Here is an 11724-nt window from a genome sequence, read left to right as displayed (position 1 = left end):
AAAAAAACCCAAAACAAAAAAAAAACCCACACCACTTAAATAGTTAGTTCTCTGGGACATTGCTCATATAATTATTTTTTCTGTAAATAAATGTTCATTGCAATGATTGCTGCCACATTCTTTTGATGACACCTTTTGAGGTAGTACTAGTCTCACTGAAAACAGTGAGACACTATATGAAAGTTAAGTTCACATCAAATGCTCTAGGCTAGAGAAGTGTGATCTATTAAGAATACATGCAAAAGGGAATCCAACAAAATAATCTTTTAATCCTTTTTTTTTTTTAAACTCTGAAAGCATATTTCATGTAGTTCAAATTTTTGGTGACTCTACAAACAGCTTGAATCTCACTTTTGAAATAGGGACCCAAAATGTAAGTTCTTAGAAATCATGTTTTTATATGGCAGCAATTACAGCATTTAAAGTTTATTAATCATAAAAGATGTTTTAAAGAATTTTCTGTAAGTGCTTAAAGGAATGAAATGATTACCAAAGTGTTACGAGCATAATTTTTAAGTATTTAATTACTTTCTCATGAATTTACTACCAGCTTACATCCATGACTTAAATCTGCCAAAGCAGCCATTCTTTGCCGTGTTGCATAGACCACACAATAGTCGTATTTTCAGCATATATTTGATGCAAGTCAGTCTTTGCTACAACTGTAGGAATGGGAAGAAGAGTTCTTCCTGACATCAGTCCTTTCATAGCTTGTTTTATTTTTCACGATTTCCACATGCTGCTCCATATCTTGGGAAATAAAACCTGGCCAGGATCTAAGGTTTTTCTTATTGCTTAGAATAGGCACTAAAACCTGGAGGCAAAGCAGGCAAAGGAATATTAAAAATCACTATTAATTGTAATTTGGCTATTGGTGACATACTACAAACTGCTTCTTTAAATCTGAAAGGAACAAGCTAACCAAGCCACACCTCTAAAACTCATCACTATTTAAATCAAGATCAGTTCTGTGTGTTCTGTCAACATCAATATGTACTTGAATCTCAAATTGTACTATAGATGGAAATAGCATATTTCAGGACAATATTACATTAGTCAGCTGAAAATGAATACTGAGCAGCTTCAGAAACTGAAGAGAAGTTTACACCACTTTTATCTCTCTCCTGCTTCCCTCCCCTCATAAAACCAGAAAGAGATTGCGGGTGGCAGAAGGGAAGCAGCAACAATTCTATATCCACTACACCCAGTACTTTTCTAACAGAAGAAGCAAGCCCTGTTAGTACCCCAAATCCTCCTTTCGGTGGTTTAATAGCCACTAATATATAGTCTCTAAAGCTAGTTTATTTTGGGGCTACAACCTCATCTTTAAAATGATTTCCTAGAAGCAGGTATCTCTGACACAGTTTTTGTAAAATACTTTTTCAGTGGTGCAAGTGTGTTCCACTGAACAGGAATTTCGTACTAGTCAAACATATTTTAAAGCCTTCATTTCCTTTCACTGAATAAACATTTTGTAACTTGATTTCACATTGTTTCTTAAAACATCAGTACAGAGTTCTGTTCAGAAAAGCATGTAGGAACTTTATCATGAAAAATAGTAACATACTTCAAATTAAGCACATGCTTAAAAATACTTTGCTGAAGCAGGTCCAAGCTACAGACAGATCAATTAAATCTTCACATCAGTGTCCCAAGTGAGCTTCTTTGAGGAAGATCTTCAGTGTATGAACTCCAGTCACACTAGGCCCTCATTACGCTCAAAATATGTTACTGCCAAATGTTGAAACTGACTACAAATAAGCTTTAAATTATAAAATTCAGGGAGATTAATCCCATCCTAGGAGTTCATAGTTTTAGAGCCTAGGACAGCTAAAGATATTCTGCTATATCCATGCCAAGTCTTATTTATTCTTCTCTGTGTGGGAGTAATTTACAAACAAGAAACAGAAAAATAACCAAAATAAATGGAGGAAACCAATAAGGAAAATAGTGATGCAAGTCTGTTCTAAAAGGAAACCTGGAGCATGTAATTACTTATGCAAGAATTCAGTTTTGCTTGCTTTGACAGTGAAGCCACAAATAGCTCCAGAGCAGCCTCAATGTACCTGTTGCCTTGCAATTATCACTTGACTGTAATGTGTAAGCAAGCTGGCAAAATAAGGGCTAAAAGAGTAGCTAGAAAGAGCAGCACAGCGCTTCTGTTTCCATTTTAAATGGCATCCTTCTCTTAAGAGGCCCTTACAAAACAGAGTTCCTTTGGCCCTTTGGCACTTCCAGGCTCGAGCTCCTCCTTCCAAGCCTACATCTCTGAGCACTGCTAGTTGTTTCATCATGCTTTCACTACAGCCTTTGTTCCTCTCTTACAAGGCTTGCCGAGATCTTTAATTTGGGCCTGCTCCTACACACAGCCTCCATCCTTCCCCACAGGGCAGAAGTCCACAGCTTCCCTCAGCCAGTGCTTCAGCTCTGGAAGGTGCTTTCAGCTCAGCATCCTACAGGTAAGTCACTGAAGAGCCTTCCTGAAAAAACTGTCTTGCCATGAAAACTTGGAAGGGAGAGGCTCAACATGACACAGAAGATTCTGCAGCATCAGTGCTTTCAGCCCTTCTCAACTTCATCTGCTGAGTTTTCTCCAAGTGTCTTGTTCATCCCAAGGGCATGCTTTAGAACAGCTGGCTACTCCTTAGAGACTCTTAAAGGAGACATTATACAAACAAGGAGTTCACTTGGCTTTATAAAGGAAGTTATGCTTCCCTAACTTAATAAACCCCTTAAACTTCCACAACCCCATAAACTTATGCTATGGTTTTGTTTTACTGTGGTAAGGGAAAGAGAAGCAAAATATCCAAGTTTTTGCTTTGTTTTTCTCCTGTTGAACACTGAAGTTATGCTGTGAAATGTTACAGGAGTTCAGAGACCAGACTTAAATACTGGGGTTATAAATCAAACTTCTTAGGTATATACTGAGCAGGTGCTAAATTGATGTAAAAAATCTCTAACTTGTAGTTTCTCATTTACTCTCCTTTTGAAAAATTTTTACATTTTTTTCCCCTTTTAGGTTATTTTTGTTGAAGCCTTTACATTTATTTATAGCATAGATAACCAACACATGAAGACTGGCAATTATGAGACATGTACACCAGCAATTTTAACAGGTGCTACTGCTGGAAAATTTTGGTTTCTCTCTGCAAAAATGTTTTAAGTAAACAGCCACAGTGGTACTATAGACACTGTTTGTGACAACCACATCCTAGATGTTTGTTTCCATAACATCAAACCAAAAGGAGAAACAATCTTATTCTCATTTTAACAGAAGTACTAAGCCAAGTGAATGCCTACATTAGCTTTCAAAAAAAAATCAGCTTCCTAAATAAACAGATTTAGGAACAAACTATGAACTCAGTTGCCAACTTCCTCTTTTCTTTACGCTATTAATTTCACTCTCATTCTTTTTCTCTTCATTGCTAATCTTTAAAAAAAATCTTGACCTTTCCAAAATGCCTAAAAACAGATTTCAGATGCACTCAGGTTAATTTCATAAAAGTTGCTTTTCATTGGTTTTCCTCTATCATGCCATTAAAATCTGATCCTTGCCTTTATTGTTTTATTACAAATATTTAGCCATAAATACCTTCATGAAAGCAACTGTATGCTCAAGTTGTGTTTGCGGAGCCATCTCAAACTGGAGGTCTTTTTTTGGGAGTTCTCTGTTCCCAGGCATTCTGTGGTCTTCTTCATAATGCAGACAGCTTTGTGTGTCAGTTCATGTGGCATCTAAAGCAAGTAAGATACAGATTCAGTTCAACAATATCACTTACACTACAAAGCAGACAATAAACAAGGTGAGAAGAGCCTCAGAAAACTACTAGAGCTTTCCAACAACCGATTATCATGAAAATCAAGATCCCAGTAAGTTTTGCTGGGACTGAGTGGAGAAAGCAAGATACAGATATGTAAACATGCAAGTCACAAACCTGAAGAACATTTTCCCAAGACACACTTATACCACATGCATATACATATACACCACATGAACACATATATATGCCCAAACCTTGGTCATCCTCTTAAATCTGCTTTTCAGCTTGCTTATGGATGCGCAGTGACTATTTCCAAGCCTCTGGGCTTCGGGATATGACCATGCAAAACATATTTTGAAAACTATCTGTGAATCCTCCATACTACCTTTCACAAGTGTCATTTTATTGCACATAATTGTATTAAGTCATTTAGACTCTCTCTGCTCTGCCCAAAAGACATAAATCTCGTCCTTCCCTCTGGAAGCAGATAAAGCCTATTTTGTACCTAATAGGTACAAAAATTAGGGCCACATTTCCAGATAACAGTGAGGCTATATTTTAGGACACAATAAAACAGCCACATATTCTCTGTAAATTTTCAGCTGTGATATAGGACCAAGCTCTATTCAACACTATACATACAACTCCTTCTTTAGTGGGAGCTAAATGAATGTTTCTGACAAAATAATCTCACCCTAAAGCTACTCATTCACATCCAAAAATAAACTCTTCAAAATCTTGTTTGCCAGGACTCTGTATTTCATGACTTGGCAGCTGTGCATATCACTATTAATTCCACAGCTTGCTCAGAAATGCAGAATCAGAATTTTCACTGAAGCAAAGCATTTTTAATCTGTCCAGGGGAAAAAAAAAGAAGTTAAAAACATAACTGACTACAGGTTAAACCGCACGCAGCCTGGGATTATGCTGACAAGAGATTAGTTCGCTCTGTAACACCAATGTGTGCAGATAGTACATTGCAGCCCATGATGCTAACAGGTGGCGAGCTATGAGGGACTAGACAGCTCCTTTGCAAAGGAGTCCCCCCTCCAAGGAAGGCCAGCAGAGACGGGTGACTGGGTGGGGGGAAAGCAGCAAGTGCCCTGGCCAGAGCACCCAGCGTAACTGCAGCAGCAGCAGCAGCAGCGAGGGAAGCAGGAGCTACACTGTGCACAGCTATAAAGCTCCCACAGGTTTTCCAGACTGAAACCACGCTGACAAAAGCAGCTCGTTTGCCGCAAAGTGTTTTAACAATGGCCAAGTTAAATACATTTGTCATATTGCTAGTTCTCAACGCAGACGCCACAGAGCCAGAACAGTGAAGATGAAATCAATTTTTGTCAAAAGTAAACGCAGGCATTGTCTTCAAAATCATACATTCAAGGGAGGAAAAGCACCAAGCACGGGAAGGAAGAGAGAAGAGGATTTGGTCACTATAAAGTATTTCTACCTCCGAGTTGGCATCACCAAGCTATACGATTTTTTAAACGTATTCAGCTTATTTAACAAGAAATACAGATGATACCAGAAAGTGATGTGAGGAATAGTTTTATGAACAGTTAGGTTTTTTTCCACCTGCTGGTCAAACCAAAATATTGTTTCTCTTAATCAGCCCGAGGTTTTGCCCGCCCTCTCTCCTCCCGCCCCAACCAAAAACTTTTTGTTGTTGTTTTTTGTTTGTTTCGGCCCCAAGCTGAGTTTCATCGACCCACGACACTCACCGCGTTCCCCGCTGGCCGCTACGCTTTCCGCGGCTTGAAAAATAACGCAACCCTCGGAACTGAAAAATGAAAAACTGAAGTGAAAAACTGGAAAAAAAAATCCCCTCTCTATTCATGCTGGAGAAAACAAAAAACCTCGGTAAATTTTGTGGTGGGGGGGGGGGGGGGGACGGGACGGCACACGCACCCGCGGCGCGGAGACCCTCAGCGACGCCGGAGCCGCGCGCCGGTCCGGTCCGGTCCGGTTCCTCCTCTGCCGGCGGCGGCTCTCGGCGCTCGCTGCCCGCGACGCTTTCTCCCCCTTCAGGCGCCCCCAGCGCCGCGCCGGCGGCGCCCCCGCGGCCCCAGCCAATGCCCCGGCCCGGCCCGGCCCTTCCCGAGCGCCGCGGCCCTGCTCCGGCTCCGGCTCCGGCTCCGGCTCCGGGCCCCGCCCCGCCCCGCCGCCCGGCGGCCCCCGGCGCCACCTGCGCGCCGCGGCGGGGCGCGGCAGCTCCTTCCGCCGCCTCAGCGGGCCGGGCCGGGCCGGGCCGGCGGCGGCGGCGGGAGCGCCTCTTCGATAAACTTTGGGTCGTGCGGGAAGTGACTGCCGTGGCACCGCCGCGTGAAGGCAGCCGCTCTCTGAAGGCAAACTGCATCATAAATCAAGCTTTCCCCCCGCAGTGTGAACTGCCCCTCGGCTTGCTTTTGTGCAGGAAGGGGAAGAAACGGGTCGCTCGTGCTTGCCTTTGCCGCTCGGCGGCTAGACCTGCCCAAGTGTCTCTGACAGAGCACAAACAAAGTACAGATCCTTGCACGATACATGCTTTTGATCTACTGAAAGCAAAAACCTGTACCTGTTTGAGAAAGACACCCATTATGTCAGCTGCAAATAAAGTGAGTTTTATTTGGTCTATCACTGATTCCTCTTGGAGGTTTCTTCACTTTGGCACTAAGGGGCTGCTTGTTCCTCACTATCCCTTTATGGTGGTCAGCCAGCTCTGGAGCATCTCCACAGGCTGCACATCACAGAAAAGGTTGATTTTCCCCTTACAACTAATGCAGCAATCTTTATCAAATATGTGCATCTTCATTGCATTGGCAGCTAGAAGACCTCTATGATCATGGAGGTCTTTGCAAAAAAGCAGATTTCATCTATGGAAAATAAACGTCAGCTGTGAGCACTACTGACCCTAGAAATCAGGACCCATAAGTGGGCAAAGCTATGATTGCACAGAGCCACGTTTCAAGCTCTCCTGAAAGTTGAGCGTGGACAGTGAGGCAATGCCTAGTGACAGCAACCCACTGCCCGCCAGGGCACTGCACCACAGACCTCTAGAGCTGGCCAGCCTTCTCGCTTGGTAGAAAAAAATAGAATGCTCCTTGATGAATTTTTCTCTCGTTCTTCTGCAGCGCAGGGGACATTACAGTTCTTCCCACAGTTCATTTTCTGTGAGCACCTTTGTCCTTATAGTCTTAGAAAAAGGGATTACTTCCCCCTCTGCATGGGCCAGACGTCGTTCAGCGCTGTTGCTAGGGCTTGGAGTTGGTCTCCAGTGCCACCCATCTGCTTTTCATGCTTCATTTGGTCGACATTTAGCACCTAGCCAGCTTCTAGCATATAAGTCTGCATTTTCCACCTTTCTTAAGGGAACAGCAAGATAACTCTTTTCTTTCAATCTGTACAATATAGCTCCTCCTTGCCAGGCTTGATCTACTTTTCCTTTCTGGTATCACAGAGCAACAGAGAAAATAGCTGTCCTGGTGTCCAGGCTCTCCAGAAACATTTTGCTCCCTGAGGAGCAAGGCTTCCCTGAGGACAAACCAACCTGTCTCTCAGGTCACATGCAGTCTGCAATATTTTAATGAACACTGGTGAAAAAGTGTTATCTATTTACCTTTTAGGGCAAGTAATTTCCCCATGTCTTTGGGGGAAAATGTAATAATTTTGAGCAAGTGCAATATTTTTTAAAGAAAATGAAATAATTCTACTGTTAACCAAGGGATAAAAACCCTAAAGACTGACCCTAAGTAACTTCCTGACTTCTTCTATAACCTTGGTGACTGACAGATATTGTCTTCAAGTTTTATTTGCCTTATGCTTTACTGACAATCCTTTTGTTTCTTTAAATCTTCTTGTCTAAAATGTTCAGTAAAGCAGAAAGTCTTCTAGCAGTACAATTCAGCAAGAGTTTGGTTGAAAGCCTCAACCTGAGTTAGCTATTGCCGCTGTAGCATGATGAATTAGATACATTCAACAAGATATGTAGTGTGGATATTTGAATCTATCATTTGGCCAGTCAATTAACTGAGTAATCTCAAATGCTAATCTTAAATCTTGAGGGACACAAGGTGAGAGTTGACTAGATGTACATGATCAGATATCAATCTCTATGATTTCAGTGAAGTATTTGAATAGAAGCTTTTGTTCTTTAAAATGAAAAACTGGCACCTTCCAAAAAAAAAAGTCTTTTTCTGATCTTTTATTATAAATTCCTATTTGTAGAATCTCTGTAGAGAGCTTTGGATAGTTAGGTTTCAGCTGAAAGATTACACAGGACATTCTGTGAAGTCATTTAAAACAAGGTATTCATACAGATCATTTTGAAAGCTTTTTATAGATCTTAAAGTAATATCTGAATTTACATTTCTTCAGAATCTCCAAAAGATAATCCCAAGTAATTCCTTCTCTGTTCTGTGACACATTCTAAATCTGTTATCATTTTTCCCATAAATTTCACTTTTGATTTTCCTCAACATATCATTGCTGTTTAACAGGCAAGGTTGATTGAAATAAATATTTGTCTCAGCCAAGGATAATTAATTTTCTTCTGCAGGCCACATGCAGAACTTGAAAGAATGCAAAAGATTAAGTAGAAACAGGATTACATTTAGCATTTTTGTAGGTAACACCTGTTCATATACTTGTTTGTTACGTACTCTACTGCTGACCGGAGTAGTCATCTCATGTATGCTCCTGGGTAATCGGCTACCACTGACTAATTAAATAACAATCTAATATGTACTAGAGGTCTTAAAAGACTAAGTACTTCTATTCTAACAGCATAGAAATAGACTGATGCTAAAACAAAGAGAAGATAGAGGCTATTAAACAGTCATAACTAAAGGAAGAACAAAGGTGCAATCACTCATTATTACTGGCTAAATAGCAATAATATATTAGTAATCAGAGTGGTTTCTAGCTGATCCACGAATAAAAGACAAGGCTACCCAAAGGTTTCGATATTAGTTTCAGAAAAGGTCTTTTCACATATTTAATTCAATACAAGGGAAATGTATAAATATTAATGTAGACATGTGAATTGTGTTTAATGTGAAAGCCATATTGACCATAATACATCTGAATTACATCATTTGAACTTTTTTGGTAGGTTGATGCTGGAAGACAGTGAAATCAGTTCTGTCCATATTTAAGAGGAAGAGCTTAAATGTATTGTTATTTTGTGTCTTAAGCTGTTACCATTTAAACCTGAGTACTTTTATTCCTGCAGAGTTACCGCCTTGCTTTCTGAGTAGTTTCTTGCTGCTATAAAAGAGGAGAAATAAGCTGAGGGAAATTGAATTTTTTTTTCTATGTAAGTAGAAGAATCCTTCTGTTTGATGACAGCTTGTAAAAATTGATTGCCTGTCTGAATGTAAACAGATAGTAACAGATCCAGGATGACTGACATTTGCTATGTCCATGCATGCTCCCAGGGGACTACTTTTAACTTACTCCACTGTAACTCCAATCAAGTAATTCAGGGATGCATTTAGAAAAAGAAATGCTAATTGAATCAAGGTTTTCTACTTTTTAAAGTACTTTTAGTACTGAGTCTAAGACTTCTGCTGCTAGTCAAGATAGAATCTGCCTGTAACATGGGTGTGACCAGGTTTGTTTCAAAATTCAAAGGCAAAAAAAAAGTCTATCCACAAAGGAACAATCCTATCTATTCTCCATCTCCTTATAGCTCAAAATGGGTACTACTGTTTTTCCTGCTCCCCTATCATCATTTTAGATCCGATTCAGGTTTGTCCCTGTTATTTTCTTTAGTCTTCTGCTTTATAATGTACTCTTTTATTACCCTTTTTCTGCTATCTTAACATCCCTCTCAGCCCACTGTCAGTTCTTGCCTCCTCAATTCCTTTTTTTTTTCTTTTTTTCCCTTTGCCAGCTTGCATTTGAAGTCCTTTAGAGTTAACTGGAAGTGGTAGTGAACTTTAATGGGAGCTGCCAATAAAAAGCTAAGGCTTTGGGTGAAAAAAGCATACCAACCAGAATTGTTTTTTTGTTCTATCTACCTTTTTTTTTTCTTTAATCAACTTTTCTTTAATCATCAACTTCTACCCGTGGTTATGCAAGTTTCATGTTGGGAAAGAACAAAAGAAGGTGATGAAAATCTGGCACTCCTAAGAGGTCGGAGTGAAAATTATAACCCGATAAAAGTAAAATATGTGACTGGAAAAAACTATTTCACTTGGATTGCTTTTTTTTTTCCCTTCCAATTATCTGTGTAATTTTATGTATTACTTTCCTAGGTTTTTAAAACTGTAAATAGAGCAAGTGTATTTGTAAGATAGGAGTAGAAATGATGACTGACTAAAGGACTTAGAAAGAGGATAGGATGTTTTGCACTCATTGATGGACAAACAGAAAATTCTCTCAAATAGTTCTTGAAAGAGGCATATGCATCACTTATCAATCCTATTTATATAGAATCCACCAATGCACAATTTTTCAGTCCACTGCATTTTGTGACACACAATGTATCTGTTAGCAATGCTTTAAGTTAGTAAATTCAGCTGTGAAAGTTATCAAGGCTGCAGTTATCCACATCATAAATTCAACTATATTTACTAAAAATCTGAACATGTCTATGTCTACTGAGAGCTTGCTTCTCTCCTAAATCTTGGTTTTAGATGTTTTAAAAAACTTCCAAAATTTTCACAAGTGTGTCAACACCAAAGGGTCAATCAACTTCGAAACTAGTTCTTTGTGGAATTTGTCCTAAGACTTCCCTTTAAAATGTGCAAAAGTGACCCAAAGCTATGCATTGAACTTAAAACAGCTTAAAAATTAACACTGAGCAGAATTTCACATCAGTAGAACAGAAACATTTTGGAGACCTCCCCCTCCCCCCCTAATTTACACTCCATTTTAAGCTGTACCCTTGACTATGCTTCCATAATACACGGGGATGGAACAGAAACCTCATTCTGTTTACTTTCCAGAATTACTTTCCAGAAAAAGTTCTCTAATATAAATATATCTGAGAAGGACTACTTCTTTTGGCCAGGTGTTACATATGCCTGCAATGGCTTTAGCAAAAAGCAGCAGATTATCAAGATTTAAAGGTAAAGCATGACAAATTTGAGAATAAGCAAGGTAAGCTTGGTAAGCAAGATCTTTGTGTAATTGCCCTGTTTTTGAAAGAGAACACCTCCAACCGGAACATTTTGGTAGATTTTAATAGCCTTCTAAAATCCCATATGGCAAGTAGTCTGTGATTTTTTTTTTTTTTTAACTATAAAACATACCTAGAAGTATTATGGAACCCTAGGCTGGGATTCCACATAGGGGAAAGATCCAAGAGAGAAAGTGAAAAAATCTGGAAATGCTGTACAACCTATTGCTGGCAGACACAAAGAAACCTCTGAATATGATGGTCTCCAAAACAGAAAGGATTTCTTCCTAGGGGAAACTCTAAAGAGTGACATGATCTTTGTACTCTTTTTTTTTTTTTTAATATATGTAATTCGTGTTAAAAACCATTATTGGAAGAAATTATTAATGATGGTTCAAGGCTAGACATTTTCAAGACATGAAAGTATAACGGATAGGCAAAGCTTGGAACCTACAAATTATGAACCTTATATTGAACATTGCTGTCAAAGAAATGCCTGTGTTCCTTGACCAGGCCAATTTAGGAGTAGATATTTTTTGATCCTGGTTTAAAAATAAATAACTAAATAAAAGCAAAACCAGAGAGAAAAATACCTCAGCTAGTGGAATGATTTGAAAAAAAAAAAATTTCACTTGAACAATTCCCAAATATTAAAGCCTATTAAAATCCTTTAGAAGGAAGCTATAAACCTCACATTCCAAGTACTTCTGGAGAACAAACATACATAATTCTGTGTTCAAAATTAAGAGCTTTTCAACATTTCTGTTAATGGTAAATCATTTCCATTATGGAATGGGCACATGGAGCCACATCCCTCAGTCACAGTGGTTAAGTATCTAGCTTAGCTGAAGAAAGTGCCTT

General features: G+C 39.4%; 1 long non-coding RNA gene across 1 annotated transcript; it reads right to left on the bottom strand.

Moving 5' to 3' along the window:
- Positions 1–615: 615 nt before the first annotated feature.
- On the bottom strand, positions 616–5767 carry LOC112971814. The gene is made up of 4 exons (XR_003255471.1): positions 5670–5767; positions 5483–5541; positions 3593–3735; positions 616–2653 (listed from the first exon to the last, which is right to left on the bottom strand). It is a non-coding gene; the product is annotated as an uncharacterized LOC112971814 (long non-coding RNA).
- Positions 5768–11724: the final 5957 nt, after the last annotated feature.

Source organism: Apteryx rowi, unplaced genomic scaffold (genome assembly GCF_003343035.1).
Source record: "Apteryx rowi isolate R43461 unplaced genomic scaffold, aptRow1 scaffold_459, whole genome shotgun sequence".
In the NCBI taxonomy this organism is placed as follows: Eukaryota; Metazoa; Chordata; class Aves; order Apterygiformes; family Apterygidae; genus Apteryx; species Apteryx rowi.
Note: the sequence above shows the minus strand (reverse complement) of the source record. Positions and strands in the feature narration are given on the sequence as shown.